We start from the raw sequence: 11326 nt of genomic DNA on the forward strand, positions 1-11326 counted from the left end.
ACCCCCATTCTGAGTGTAGAGAGTAACACTCACTCTTCTAAAGTGGTGCAGCGGAAAATAGTAACATGACCGCCACCTGTATGTTCAGCTTGAGTGGGGCTGTCGACCATGAATGTGCCTTGTAGTAAGACAGCGTGATGCTCAGTCTGAGAGCAGTTTGGTGAAATGGAAAGACCTCTATACGTTTGGAGTCAGGAAGCCCACCAGTTAGTGAATGACTTTGGCCTTTGGGAGGCTTGGATGCCTCCCCTTGAAAACACAGACAAGTGACACCCACCAGCTGCAACCTGGGTTCCATGATGGGATGTGGTGGCACATCGACAAGCCCTTGGTAGATACTTGAGAGTCACATCTACTCAAAGCAAGTGTGAAGCGCTCCTCTGGGTCCCTGGAGCATGCAGGAAGGGTCTTTGAAGCAGAGCCTAATGCACAGCCATTTCCACCATCCAACTCTGTGGTTTTCTCTTTTAAAATGTGAAAGTGATCGCTTTTTCTCTCAGCAGTGTGGATTTGAAAGTGCATGCTGTAGACTGAAGAGCCCCCAGTGTCAGCAACTGAACAATAATTAATGCAGTGATTATCCAATCAATCATTAATTGCTATAAATTAAGTGATATACAATTAATGTGATGCTTTATCACCAATAATTAGGAGAAAAAATTGAACTCTTGGCAAAGAATCATGGCAGGATGGTTATTTAAACCTTGTAGCCGCCATGGTTTCCAGGCTTGGAGCACTAGGCTGGGTCTAGTTAAGCTAATTTGAGACAGGATGACTCGGGGTATTAGCGCTTTAAAGAAACAAACAAACAAAAGATAGGGCAACAATCCAACTTAAAATGACAACATGGTAACACTTCAGAAATCCCTTACTGAAGTTCATGTTTGCATTTTTGTAACATTTGGAGTTAGAATTGTAGTTAGAGCTTTGCTCTTCAAGGGGAATGGCCTGAAGGGATTTTATTTTATTAATTTTTTTCAATCCATGATGCTCACCTAACACACAGCAATTAGTGCAGTGGAGCATCCCTGATTTGAATCTATGGAAGATTGCTATTAAAGGGGGGTATTAATGGGCTGGCAAGGTCTGGATGACTGTTGGGGAAAAGTGTGTTTATGGAATACGGTGCTGGCAGGCATGATTTCAATCGGATTTGACATGTTTAACATAAATGTATAGTGTACGGCTCTTGCTGCGTATGAATAATTCCTGCAGACCCACTGCCTTTCTAATTATTGAAGTTGAAAAAAAGCAGGTCAGGCACATCCTGGTGGAAATCTATTACCAGCCCTCCCCCTCTTCTCGCTGTTGTTTACAGCTTTGTATAAATAGGAATGCCATTGTATGGGGAACTGAGTGCTTGAAATGTAATCTGTGGCAGAGAAAGGAAAGAGGCTGAAACAATACTTAAAAAAAAAAAACTGAGTTCATAAAGACAAAAGGAGGTATGTGCTGAGAGGAATGGCTCTGTGCTACAAGGAGGCAGAAGCCTGGGCTCACTGCCTGGTCCTGCCAGTGTTCAGTTGTGTGGCCTCTCATCTCTGGACCTCCGTTCCACAGTCTGTAGAGCAGCCGGTTTGGACTCAGTGGGTTCTTGCGTTTCTGGGACTTCTTAAAACTGTGAGTGGAGGAGGGACAGCTGTACAGTGGTGTAGAATCTTGGAGAATCTTCACTTCTAAGGTCAGAATGCTCATAACTTGCGAGGATGTTTCTGGTTTCCAGCTAGTGGAGAAAGCATGGATCAGGGGTGGATTGAGAGTTCACACAGCCTCTTAGTCTTTTTCTGTGGTAGGCCTTTCTTGGGGTCGCAAAGAGTTGGACAAGACTCTGTGACTGAATGACAAAAACAGAACACTGTCGCTCTCACCTGGCCCCTGTTACTGGGCATATCACACAAACTGTCAGAGCCGGTGATGACGATATCCCTGGGGGAATCTTCGGCGACTCTCGAGTTACCTCTGAGTGGATCCCGTGTCCCAGACCTGTTGCGGGCTGGAAACCAGGCCCTTCACTGCCTCTACGAAAATCATTTTGGTCTAATTCTGTGTCCTTTCGGAATCTTGTTCCATCTTTCTACCTGACCCTAAAATAAATTTGTCTTTGCAGTAGGGTATGTGAAAGGGAATGCTGGGAGCCTGGCTTGCATGGCCCCGTTGTGGTTCCCATCCTTGCTGATGGTATCCGTTTTTGGTTTTACATTTCCACACGCAGATGGGAATTGTGTGACTAAGTCAGCTTTTCCCTTCCTCCACCCTCTTTTTTTTTTTTTCCTGGCCACATTCAGTATAACTTGAAGGCTTAAGTCACTGCAGGCAGATTTCTGTCTCACAGTTAAAAACAAACCATTTGAACTATTTTTATGTTGAGAAGCAAAAATAGATACAGGGTATGGCGTATATCTGGACTTGCCTGAATTCCAGTAATTCAAAGGTCTCAGCTTTGAGAATTTATATAAAGTCTTAAGAGAGATAGATACCACATTGATTGAGCAAGTACTCTTTGTGCAGATGTGGGATATGCAAAAAAAAAAAAGTAGTTGGAACTCACTTTCTAGAAAGGACATCATATGCAAGCATATAACTATGCTAATGGTGTGATGAGAATTATCAAGGTGTAGTTAGAAGGCAGTGAACCTGGACATGAAGGAGTAGATTGTTTCCATGGCTGTAGAAAATAACTTATAGGTTTGCCTATTATTTCTGGAACTTGGCCATGTTAATCTTCCTGTTGTTTCAGTGTTAGGTTTTGTCCTCAGTTATTAGAATCATGACCAAGATCTAAAAAAAAAAAAAAAACAAAGCACACTGTAGTGCCTTTCTCAGGGGATGTCAGAGCACTTCCGTTAGGTTCTCACATTCTTCCCCGGGTGCAACAGGATCTTACCTGTCAGGCTAGAGAACCAAAACTCATCAGTGGGGAAGTCCTGGCTGTCAGATTTGTGATCAAACGGTGATTTGCCTTCTGGGTCGGGGTACATTCCCTGGAGTATAAAGCTGAAGACCCACATGACATAGGAGCATTCTCTTAACTGTATGAAGATTGGAGGAGACTTGAAGGTCCTGGTTCTCTAGTTGTCAAGCAGAATTGTCAGCTCTTTATGGTTAGGGGCACATGGCATTCATTCATATTTTTGTGTTTTGTTTTTTAAAGACATTTCTTAGTGCTGCTTTAGGTTTACAGCAAAATTGAGAGGGACAGAGATTTCTGATATGCCCTCTGCTCCATCCCCAGTCATAGCTTCCCCCATTATCAACACCACTCACCAGGATGGCACTTTTTTTTAACCAATGAAGAACCTACACTGATCTATCCTAATAATCCAAAATTCACAGTTTCCCTTATGATTTACTCTTGACATACATTCTGTGGGTTTGGACATATGGCTATCACTATAATATCATACAGGGTGTTTTTATTGCCCTAAAAATCTTCTGTGCTCTACCTGTTCACTTGTCCCCAACCCCACATATGCATTTTTGTAATCTCCTAGCAAGCGCTTAATACTGTCTGAATATTTCATTAACAATCAGCTGGTGAAATAGCATAACCATAAACATTTTCAAGTGCAAGTTATTCGGTTTTATGCCTTTTAGATATTAAGCCCACAGGGTGAGTAGGATTCTCCTGTGTTGATTTACAGAAAAGATGGATGTAGGATGCCTGTGCTTGTCCTTAAAGCCAGGCCTCTCTCCTCACCCTGTGGTTCCATGGCTGCACGTGCACCTGTATTATTTCCGAGAGATGCTTCTAAAGATGAAACCCATAGTGACAAATGTTTGTACTCTCACCATGTGCTTGGCTCTGGTGGGCTTCATGCGCCTCCTCTCTCCTCCTGGCCTCCCAGAAGCCCTGTGAGTGGACACTGTCCTCCGACCATCAGACGTGAAGCTGGAAGTCCACTGTAGTCAGTTGAAATGCCCAAGTTCACACAGCAGGACTCCAGCCAGGTCGTAGCAGCCCTGCAGACCGTGAGCTCTGTTCCTTAGCAAGCGGGCTGGTGCCTCTGTGTAAAGAAAACTTGGCCAGGGAAGACAAGAGTTCTCAAGGAGTCCCCTGAGGTGCTCTCGAGCCGTCTGCCCACCCCTTCACACACCCTGTCCCTTCTGGGCCCTTGGAGGCTGTGCGCAAACTGAGCTGGGGGCCACGTGGAGAGTGAGAAACTGTTCGGTATGGGCTCCCCCGCCCTTGCTGTACAAACTCCAGGGGGGGGTGACATCTCCAGTCTGCTCAGTATTTGAAACCCACAGGGGAAAGTGGACTGCTATTCCCATTTTTCAGGCCTTCCAGGGATCTGAGTCAATGTCTTTCTCCTCCAGTGCAGACTGTCAAACTCCTGCCAAACCTGGATGAACCAAGAGCAATCCCTGGTGGGTCCCAAGCAGGTTGATTTGTCGAGGGGGTGGCAGAGAACTGAAGTGCGGGACTCTTGGTGTCTGTCACTATGCTGGACGCAGATTGTGTGTGTTGCATGAGTGCCATCTCTTAAAATTTAGTGAAGTATCTTATGAAGATATAGATAGGTTTGAAATGGAGAAAGAGCCTGGAAGAGTATCCTTCTAGCCTGGTCTCTGGGAGCCTGTGCTGCGTTGGGGCTCAGAGGCCCTAACTAACCTCATTAACGTTGGATCTGATACGGGTGGGATGAACTTCTGTTAATTAACTGTGGTCTGGTCCCAGCATGACCCACATCGCCTCCTGTTTTGACCTACATCTCACACCTCTGGACTTTTTGCTGTCAATTCAAGTGTCTCTAAGGTTCTTCCTGTTCTAGTTTTTTTCTAAGTCCGTGGTTGTCACAATCTGCAATGAAGCCAGAGGGCAGAGTGATGATGCAGAGCCCAGGGTACCCCCAACTGGGCACTGTGACCACAGCTGCAGGGGGCATCTGTGCACAGCCCAGCGGGCTCTGCTGGGAGAAGACGGGCAGAGCTGACCAGAGCCCAGAGGCAGGCAGACGGATTTGATACCTCTAAGTGAGGAATTGGGTCTTGGCCTCTTTCGTCCCTGCCTGCTGGCCCAAGCCAGGCTCCAGGTGGCAGCCCCAGGCTCAGAAGTTATTATTAAGTACCCTGACAGCTGCTGTTGGTCTAAATGAAGTGGTGGCTGGTGGCTCTGTTTTGACTGGTGGTTCATTCAGAAACTTGACACAGAGGGTACAAGGTATCTTGAAACCGAATTGTGGGATGGCCTTTTGGGAGCGCAAATCAGTGTAGTTAAGCAGCCTTAAGCATATTTCAACATGGAATTAGTACAACAGATTGATGCCTCTGATGTGGGACTTAGCACAGTTTTTTCCCCGAAGATGGAGACAAGCCACAGCAGCCGGCACTCAGCACGGACTCGCCATTGTACCCTGGCTGCTTGCTGGGAAAGCGTGGCATGACACCCGTTCCCAGAGTGCTGACTTGAGGACACAGGGGCCAGGGTGGGCCTCTGTACCCTTCCCAGGGTCCAAGCCAAGGGAGTGTTGGCTGGTGTGGCCTGCACGTGCCAAGACCAAAAAGATGCTGCCTCCTTCTGCAGAGTGGAGAGATCCTAGAGGTGTCTGTCCTGTTCACAGAGGTTCTCCAGGACACGTGGAAAGACCGAGTCTTTGATAGCAAGGCAGCCTGTCGTCCTTCTGGGTTACACAGCTGACAGAACACGTGGAGGTTACTCCTTCTGATTTTCTGGCTTTGAAAGTGTATTTGTGTTGGCTTAGAGCAGGCACATTCCCTGAGGGACAGCCATATTTAATCTTTCACCTTTGGCCTGAGGGGGAAAACATCGAGCTTTGAGACAGGCCTGGCTCTCATCCCCACATGTGGATGATGAGAGTATTATTTGCAGCAAGAATTATTTGAAAGTGGACTCCCTGATCGCCCGCACCTGCCAGGCCCCCGTATTTCATTCTAGTCCAGTCGAGAAGTGGTATGGTCCCTGCCGATTACAGAGAGCTTCAGCTCTGATGGTGGTTCTCAAGAATGTGGGGGGACCATCGGCATCACCTGGGAACCCACTGGAAATGCAGGTTCTCTGAATCAGACCTGTTCCAGGGGGTGGGGGCTGCCTTTTAGCAAGTTTTCTGGGGGATTTCTGGGACTCATTTGAAGTTGAGAATGTTGGGGCTCTGGTCTCTGTGACAGGTATGAAGTTTGAGACCTATTTCTCCTTTAGCTGGATGGCAGACTTCTGAGTCCCTGGCATATGAGGGAGGGACTAAGCTTTCCTATAAGACAGAAGTGTGCAGAGGAGACACAAGTCCTGGTCTGGCCAAGGGAATCTAGATCGTAGTAATGGGAGCGGGGAGACGTGGTCATGTTGAGGAGTGATCAGAGACCTAGCACTCTTTATCTCAACCCTGGTTGGTTAAAAAGTAACACTTGGTGAAGGGGAAACAGACCTCCCTGTACTATTCTTGAAATTAACTATGAATCTGTATTTCCAAATAAAAATCAAGATAACAACAGCAAAGAGTTTCTGGGTTTTCAAAGTGCCGAGCTATCTGGTTCACCTTCGAGTTGGTGGAGAAAACTAATGAGCCATTCCCCAGCAGCAGTCACACCCATCTGTAGTAGAGCTCAAGTTTTCTTTGAAATGCTCCATGGAAACGGGAAGCTATACGTGATGAGTCCATGAGGCCTGTGTCTTACTCCACCTACCTAGGGGTGCTCGGCTCCCTTTTTGAGCGGGTGTCTGAACTTCTCTATCTAGAGATGTGCAGAAGCAGTGTAGCCTGCAGTTACGCAGACTGGGACTGTTCTGAATGGAAGGCTTCTCACCTCACCAGGCTGGACTCTAGGACAGAGTTCTTGGGGAAGGGCACTGGCCAGGGCACGGAGACCCCCCTGGCTGTGCCAGTGCTCACCTTCGCCTCACACAGTCTCCTGATTCCTCTGCAATGACTTTAAGTGCTTGGCCGGAGGCAGAATGAGAACCATGAATGTTCAACCACCATGTTGGCAGCAGAGCAGACCCTTTAGAGGAACCGTCGTTCGCTATCGTAGTGAAGCGAGAGAGTTTAGCCAGATCTCTGGCCACTTACCAAGCGTAGTAGCTCCGCAGGAGATCCAGCACAAAACCCTAGCCTCTGCTCTTGGGAGGGAATTGCAAGCAGATGGCAAGAGCAGCCCCACAGCCAACGACAGTGAGGACCATAGAGCACAGAGCATCCTCTGGAAACCATGCATTTCTGCTTTCTAGAGGGGAGTGTGGGGCCTCTGAAAAGCTGGGTGGGGGTGGGGGGTTGGCTGTGGAGAGAGCTCACTGCCCCTTGCATTGCATTTTTGTTATGAGCTGAATGACCATTTTCAGGTCTAGTGAAGCTTCTGTGACTAGCATGCTGGGGTCATTATCTCAAATTCAAGCTTCAAGTCTGGAGTTGTACGAATGTGTTTTTTTCTCCTTAGTCAATGGAGATAGATAGAAAAGATTGCTGTAAATTTCTGGGGCAGGTGGCAAGCTGGTTTACGGAACACAAGGCGATGAGAACCTCTGGCTTACGGAAAGTAGCATGAATTAATAATCATTTAATTGGCTCCTCCATTATGTTGCTGGTTTGGGAGATGGAAGTTTAGATGGAGGGGCTGTCAGTGGTGCTTTAGCTCAGAGTCTGATGGTTGAGAAGTGGGGGTAGTAGCTGCCTTTGGTCTTTCACAAGGATGACACTTCAGGCAGCCTCCTAGGCCTTCACCAGAAGGAAGAGGGTTGGCACTTCAGTGGAACACCACTTCCACCATGCCAAGAAGGGAGGAAATGAGCCTGAAGACCCCAGCTGGCTGTGCCAGTGCTCACCTTCACCTCATAGACTTCCGATTCCTCTTTGAAATGACTAAGTGGTCAGCTGGAGGCAGAAGGAGAGCTGTGCATGTTCAACAACCAAGTTGGCAGCAGAGCAGACCCTTTAGAGGAACCATCGTTCTCTACAGTAGGAAAGGGAGAGTTTAACCAGATCTCTGGCCACTTATCAAGTGTAGTACCTCCATGGAAGATGTGACACAAAATCCTAGCCTCTGCTCTGGAGAGGGAATTGCAAGCAGGTGGCAAGATGGCAAGCAGATGTCCAGCAGTGTGGACGCTCAGCACAGGCCCTGATCTCCTCAAGGGAGGACTCTGGCCAAGTGCAGGCCTGTGACAGAGAATGTCTACCATGCGAACAGCGCCACTGATGTGGTGAGTGATGAGCAGGTGAATTTTACTCATGAAACTATAATTTCTGGTACTTTTGATCATCTTGGAGGGCGAGTCAATGTCTTGGGTAATGACTAGAGAAAACCAAGCACTGCATACCGTAAGGTTCCATTTCTGTTCCATTGCCAGTTTTTTTCAGGTTTCTTTTTCAGGAGGCAGCAAATCCCTGCCCTCCTTGGCTTGAGTTGTACAGCCACCTCACTAGGTGAGAAAGTCTGCAGGCTGTCCACGGTCTCGTGAGTACAACTCTAAAGTTTTCTGCCACCAAAATTTCAGTGACTTGGATTTTAGTTTATTAGTGAGGATTGGAATTGGGTGAGAATTTGCTCTATAAAGAGTGGTTTTATCAAGTCAAGTTAAAGGGCTGTGTATTTCTACCATACCTGACCACTTGATAAGCCCCCTACATGATATTATTCTTGCCTGTTCTTCACAGTTGGTCACCTCCTGCCTGAAGCCCCTTACTAAGCTTGTTTTAATTATTCTGTGTGCTTAGAACAGAGTAAGACCATATCTTCAAAACTGCAAATAAAACTTGCATGAGTTCAGATCACCTCTCTTCTGTTCCTTGCTCCCTCTAATTAATATGACAGGAGAAGTAAATTTTTAAGTAATTACTTTTAGAAGTTAAACACTCCCTAAGCAGATATGTTACAAACAAAGGATACCTGTTTGTTGATGTCACAGAAGTGGTTTTAGTTTTTCCTGAGGAAGCCATGCACTGACTACTGTCTTTCCCTTTGAAATGAAATTCTTCTGCCTGGAATGTGGAGGAACCTCAGAGAATAAAACAGAGAGTCATGGATCAGGTCTGCCTCCCTCAGCATCTGACTTTGTCAGATACAGTGGCCAGCACATCCCAGTTTACGGGGGAATGGTGGCTTTCGGCCCAGAAGGTTGATTTTGAATTTTCTGTCCTCCATAACCACCACGTGCAGCTCCTTTTTGTGCCTCACCAGTCGGTTGGGTGGGGCAGCCTCAACCCCTGACAAGATGAACAAGTATTTTGTTCACTCCTTCGAAAGTCTGCATGGTAAGGAATCCACAGCTCACACTGTCAGGCTGTGGCTTGGGGTTGACCCAGCATTTCGCTGTCCCAGCATCCCTCTTGCCTGGCTTCACAGAGTATGTCATGCACGACGTGTGTGCTCACGTGATTCCTGGCCATGTTTTTAAACCCTTTGAAGTGCCAGGAGCCCAGCATGTTGCCTATGGAAGATTCATTGAGATTTAACACATATTTTCATATGACACAGCTGCCAAAATGAGGAAAAATTGCTTTAACTGGCAAAGTAAAAAATACCACCCGAGGTTTTGCACAGTATGGATCCAAATATCCACATTTTCATGGACAGTTGAATTTAAATTCTAAACACTTTAATTATAATATTAAAAATAATATAACTACATGACAAACTGAGGAAATGGGGAAATGCTCTATGATGCCATCACCTAAATACAGCAGTCATTTTCATTCAGTCTTTTTTCCCAATCCCTATTTTTTTACAGAGCTGTATCATGGTATAATGCACATTTTATCTTTTTTGTTCCTTCAGATTAACATTCTCAAGGACTTTTCCACATTGCTGCACAGCTATCATACGTAACCTCATCTAATAGTGAAGAGGCTGTCCCATGGTTTACTTAACCATGACTTTTGGTAAAAGATCTAGATTGTTCAGTTTGGCTAACTGAACAGGTGGCTAACATCCACTCCTGTTCAGTTTGTCTTCATTGAAGAAGCCACTACAGGTTGTAACCCTTCAAGCTGTGACCAGTATAAACCAGTGGTTCCAGGCACTGTTTAAAATTATGGCTTGTCTCTGGATGCATATTTGTATTTTACTGCTGTGGTGTCAGAGTGGCCTTCAAGTGACGACTAATTTTTTAACAAATAAAATGTTTTCTAGACTTGTGACATCTCTTAGAATTTAAGTTAGACTTGTAGAAAGTCTTCAAACCACATTGCTTTCCCTTTTGGTGTCTGTACTACCTCATTTACTGATGGCCTACAATGTATGCTAGGGACAGAACTGAAGTAGGAACTGACTTTAGGACTCTGGCCCTTGAGAAGTTGATCAGAGAGAAGCAGCTTGAGAAAAGGTTAGACTGTCATGGCCAGGAGTAAATCCTGTTCCAGCCTACTGATGGAGAACTTGCATAGCTGTTTGCCCATCTACAGAAATTTTATAAAGGCTTTGGCACCATGTTTGATAGGGACTGACATTTTAATGTCTGGGGTCAGGCTAGGAGGAGGCCTGTCAGCCTCGTTAACCTAACTCTTTGGAGCAGTCCCCACATCACCCAGGGAGGCACAATGGAATTGTAACTGGGTGTTAACAGACTCTGATATGATAAAGGCATGGCTTTATCTTTAAAGAAGCCTAGGTGGCTAACGTCCACCTCTACACAAATCTGATCTAATAAAAATGCAGCTTGCCCCAGAGAGAAGTGCGATGAGCCCTGGAGTGTTTACACCGGTGGATGCAGGGTTTCGCATTAGAGCAGGGCTGCTGTGCTGCTCCAGAGAAAGAGGAATGAGTGCGTGAGTGCTGATTTTATTTTTTAAAAACACTTTAGAAGGACTCCTTAGCTTGAGCATACAAAGGAAGCCTTTAGAATTCCAGAGCAATATGAGACTATGGCGGTGACAGGGCCGGTTTGGGGGAGGATGATAAAAGTGCCCCTCTTCATCCAGGGAAAAGAAGAGTGGCTTCTGAAACCAGAATTCTCATCTCTGCAGCCTCTTCACAATCATCACGCGTTCGGCACTGGAGGCAGAGGATGGGCCCCTCGTCGTATGAGGAAACTAGTGCTGCACTGGGCTGCGCTGGGTTTGCTTTTTTCAGTGAGTGAGACGAGTCTGGAGCCTCAGCCTCCGACTTGTTCACCCACACTGCCCGTCAACTGCAGGGTTGACAGTCATTCTGGGCAGGGCAGGGGGGTGGGTAGCATAGATGGAGGGCACTGACAAGGTGGCATCATGGTCCTTTAAAAGCAAGTGTTGTTTCAGGTCAGGCAGACTAACTAAAAAGATGGAGATGGGTGTTGAGAGGAGAATTCTGTATCCTGGCTCACCCCTAGAGGAAGGGAGAGCCATACGGCAGCTCCTTCCTAACTGTAAGCCCTGAATCCTACAGATTGGGGCTGGAAGTG

The 11326-nt window shown here is 46.5% G+C and overlaps 1 protein-coding gene across 5 annotated transcripts in view; it reads left to right on the forward strand.

Moving 5' to 3' along the window:
* ZFHX3 (zinc finger homeobox 3) overlaps positions 1-11326 on the forward strand; it is a 256592-nt gene that overhangs the window by 216606 nt on the left and 28660 nt on the right. The window lies entirely within an intron of this gene.

Source organism: Bos taurus, chromosome 18 (assembly GCF_002263795.3).
Source record: "Bos taurus isolate L1 Dominette 01449 registration number 42190680 breed Hereford chromosome 18, ARS-UCD2.0, whole genome shotgun sequence".
NCBI classification, from domain to species: domain Eukaryota; kingdom Metazoa; phylum Chordata; class Mammalia; order Artiodactyla; family Bovidae; genus Bos; species Bos taurus.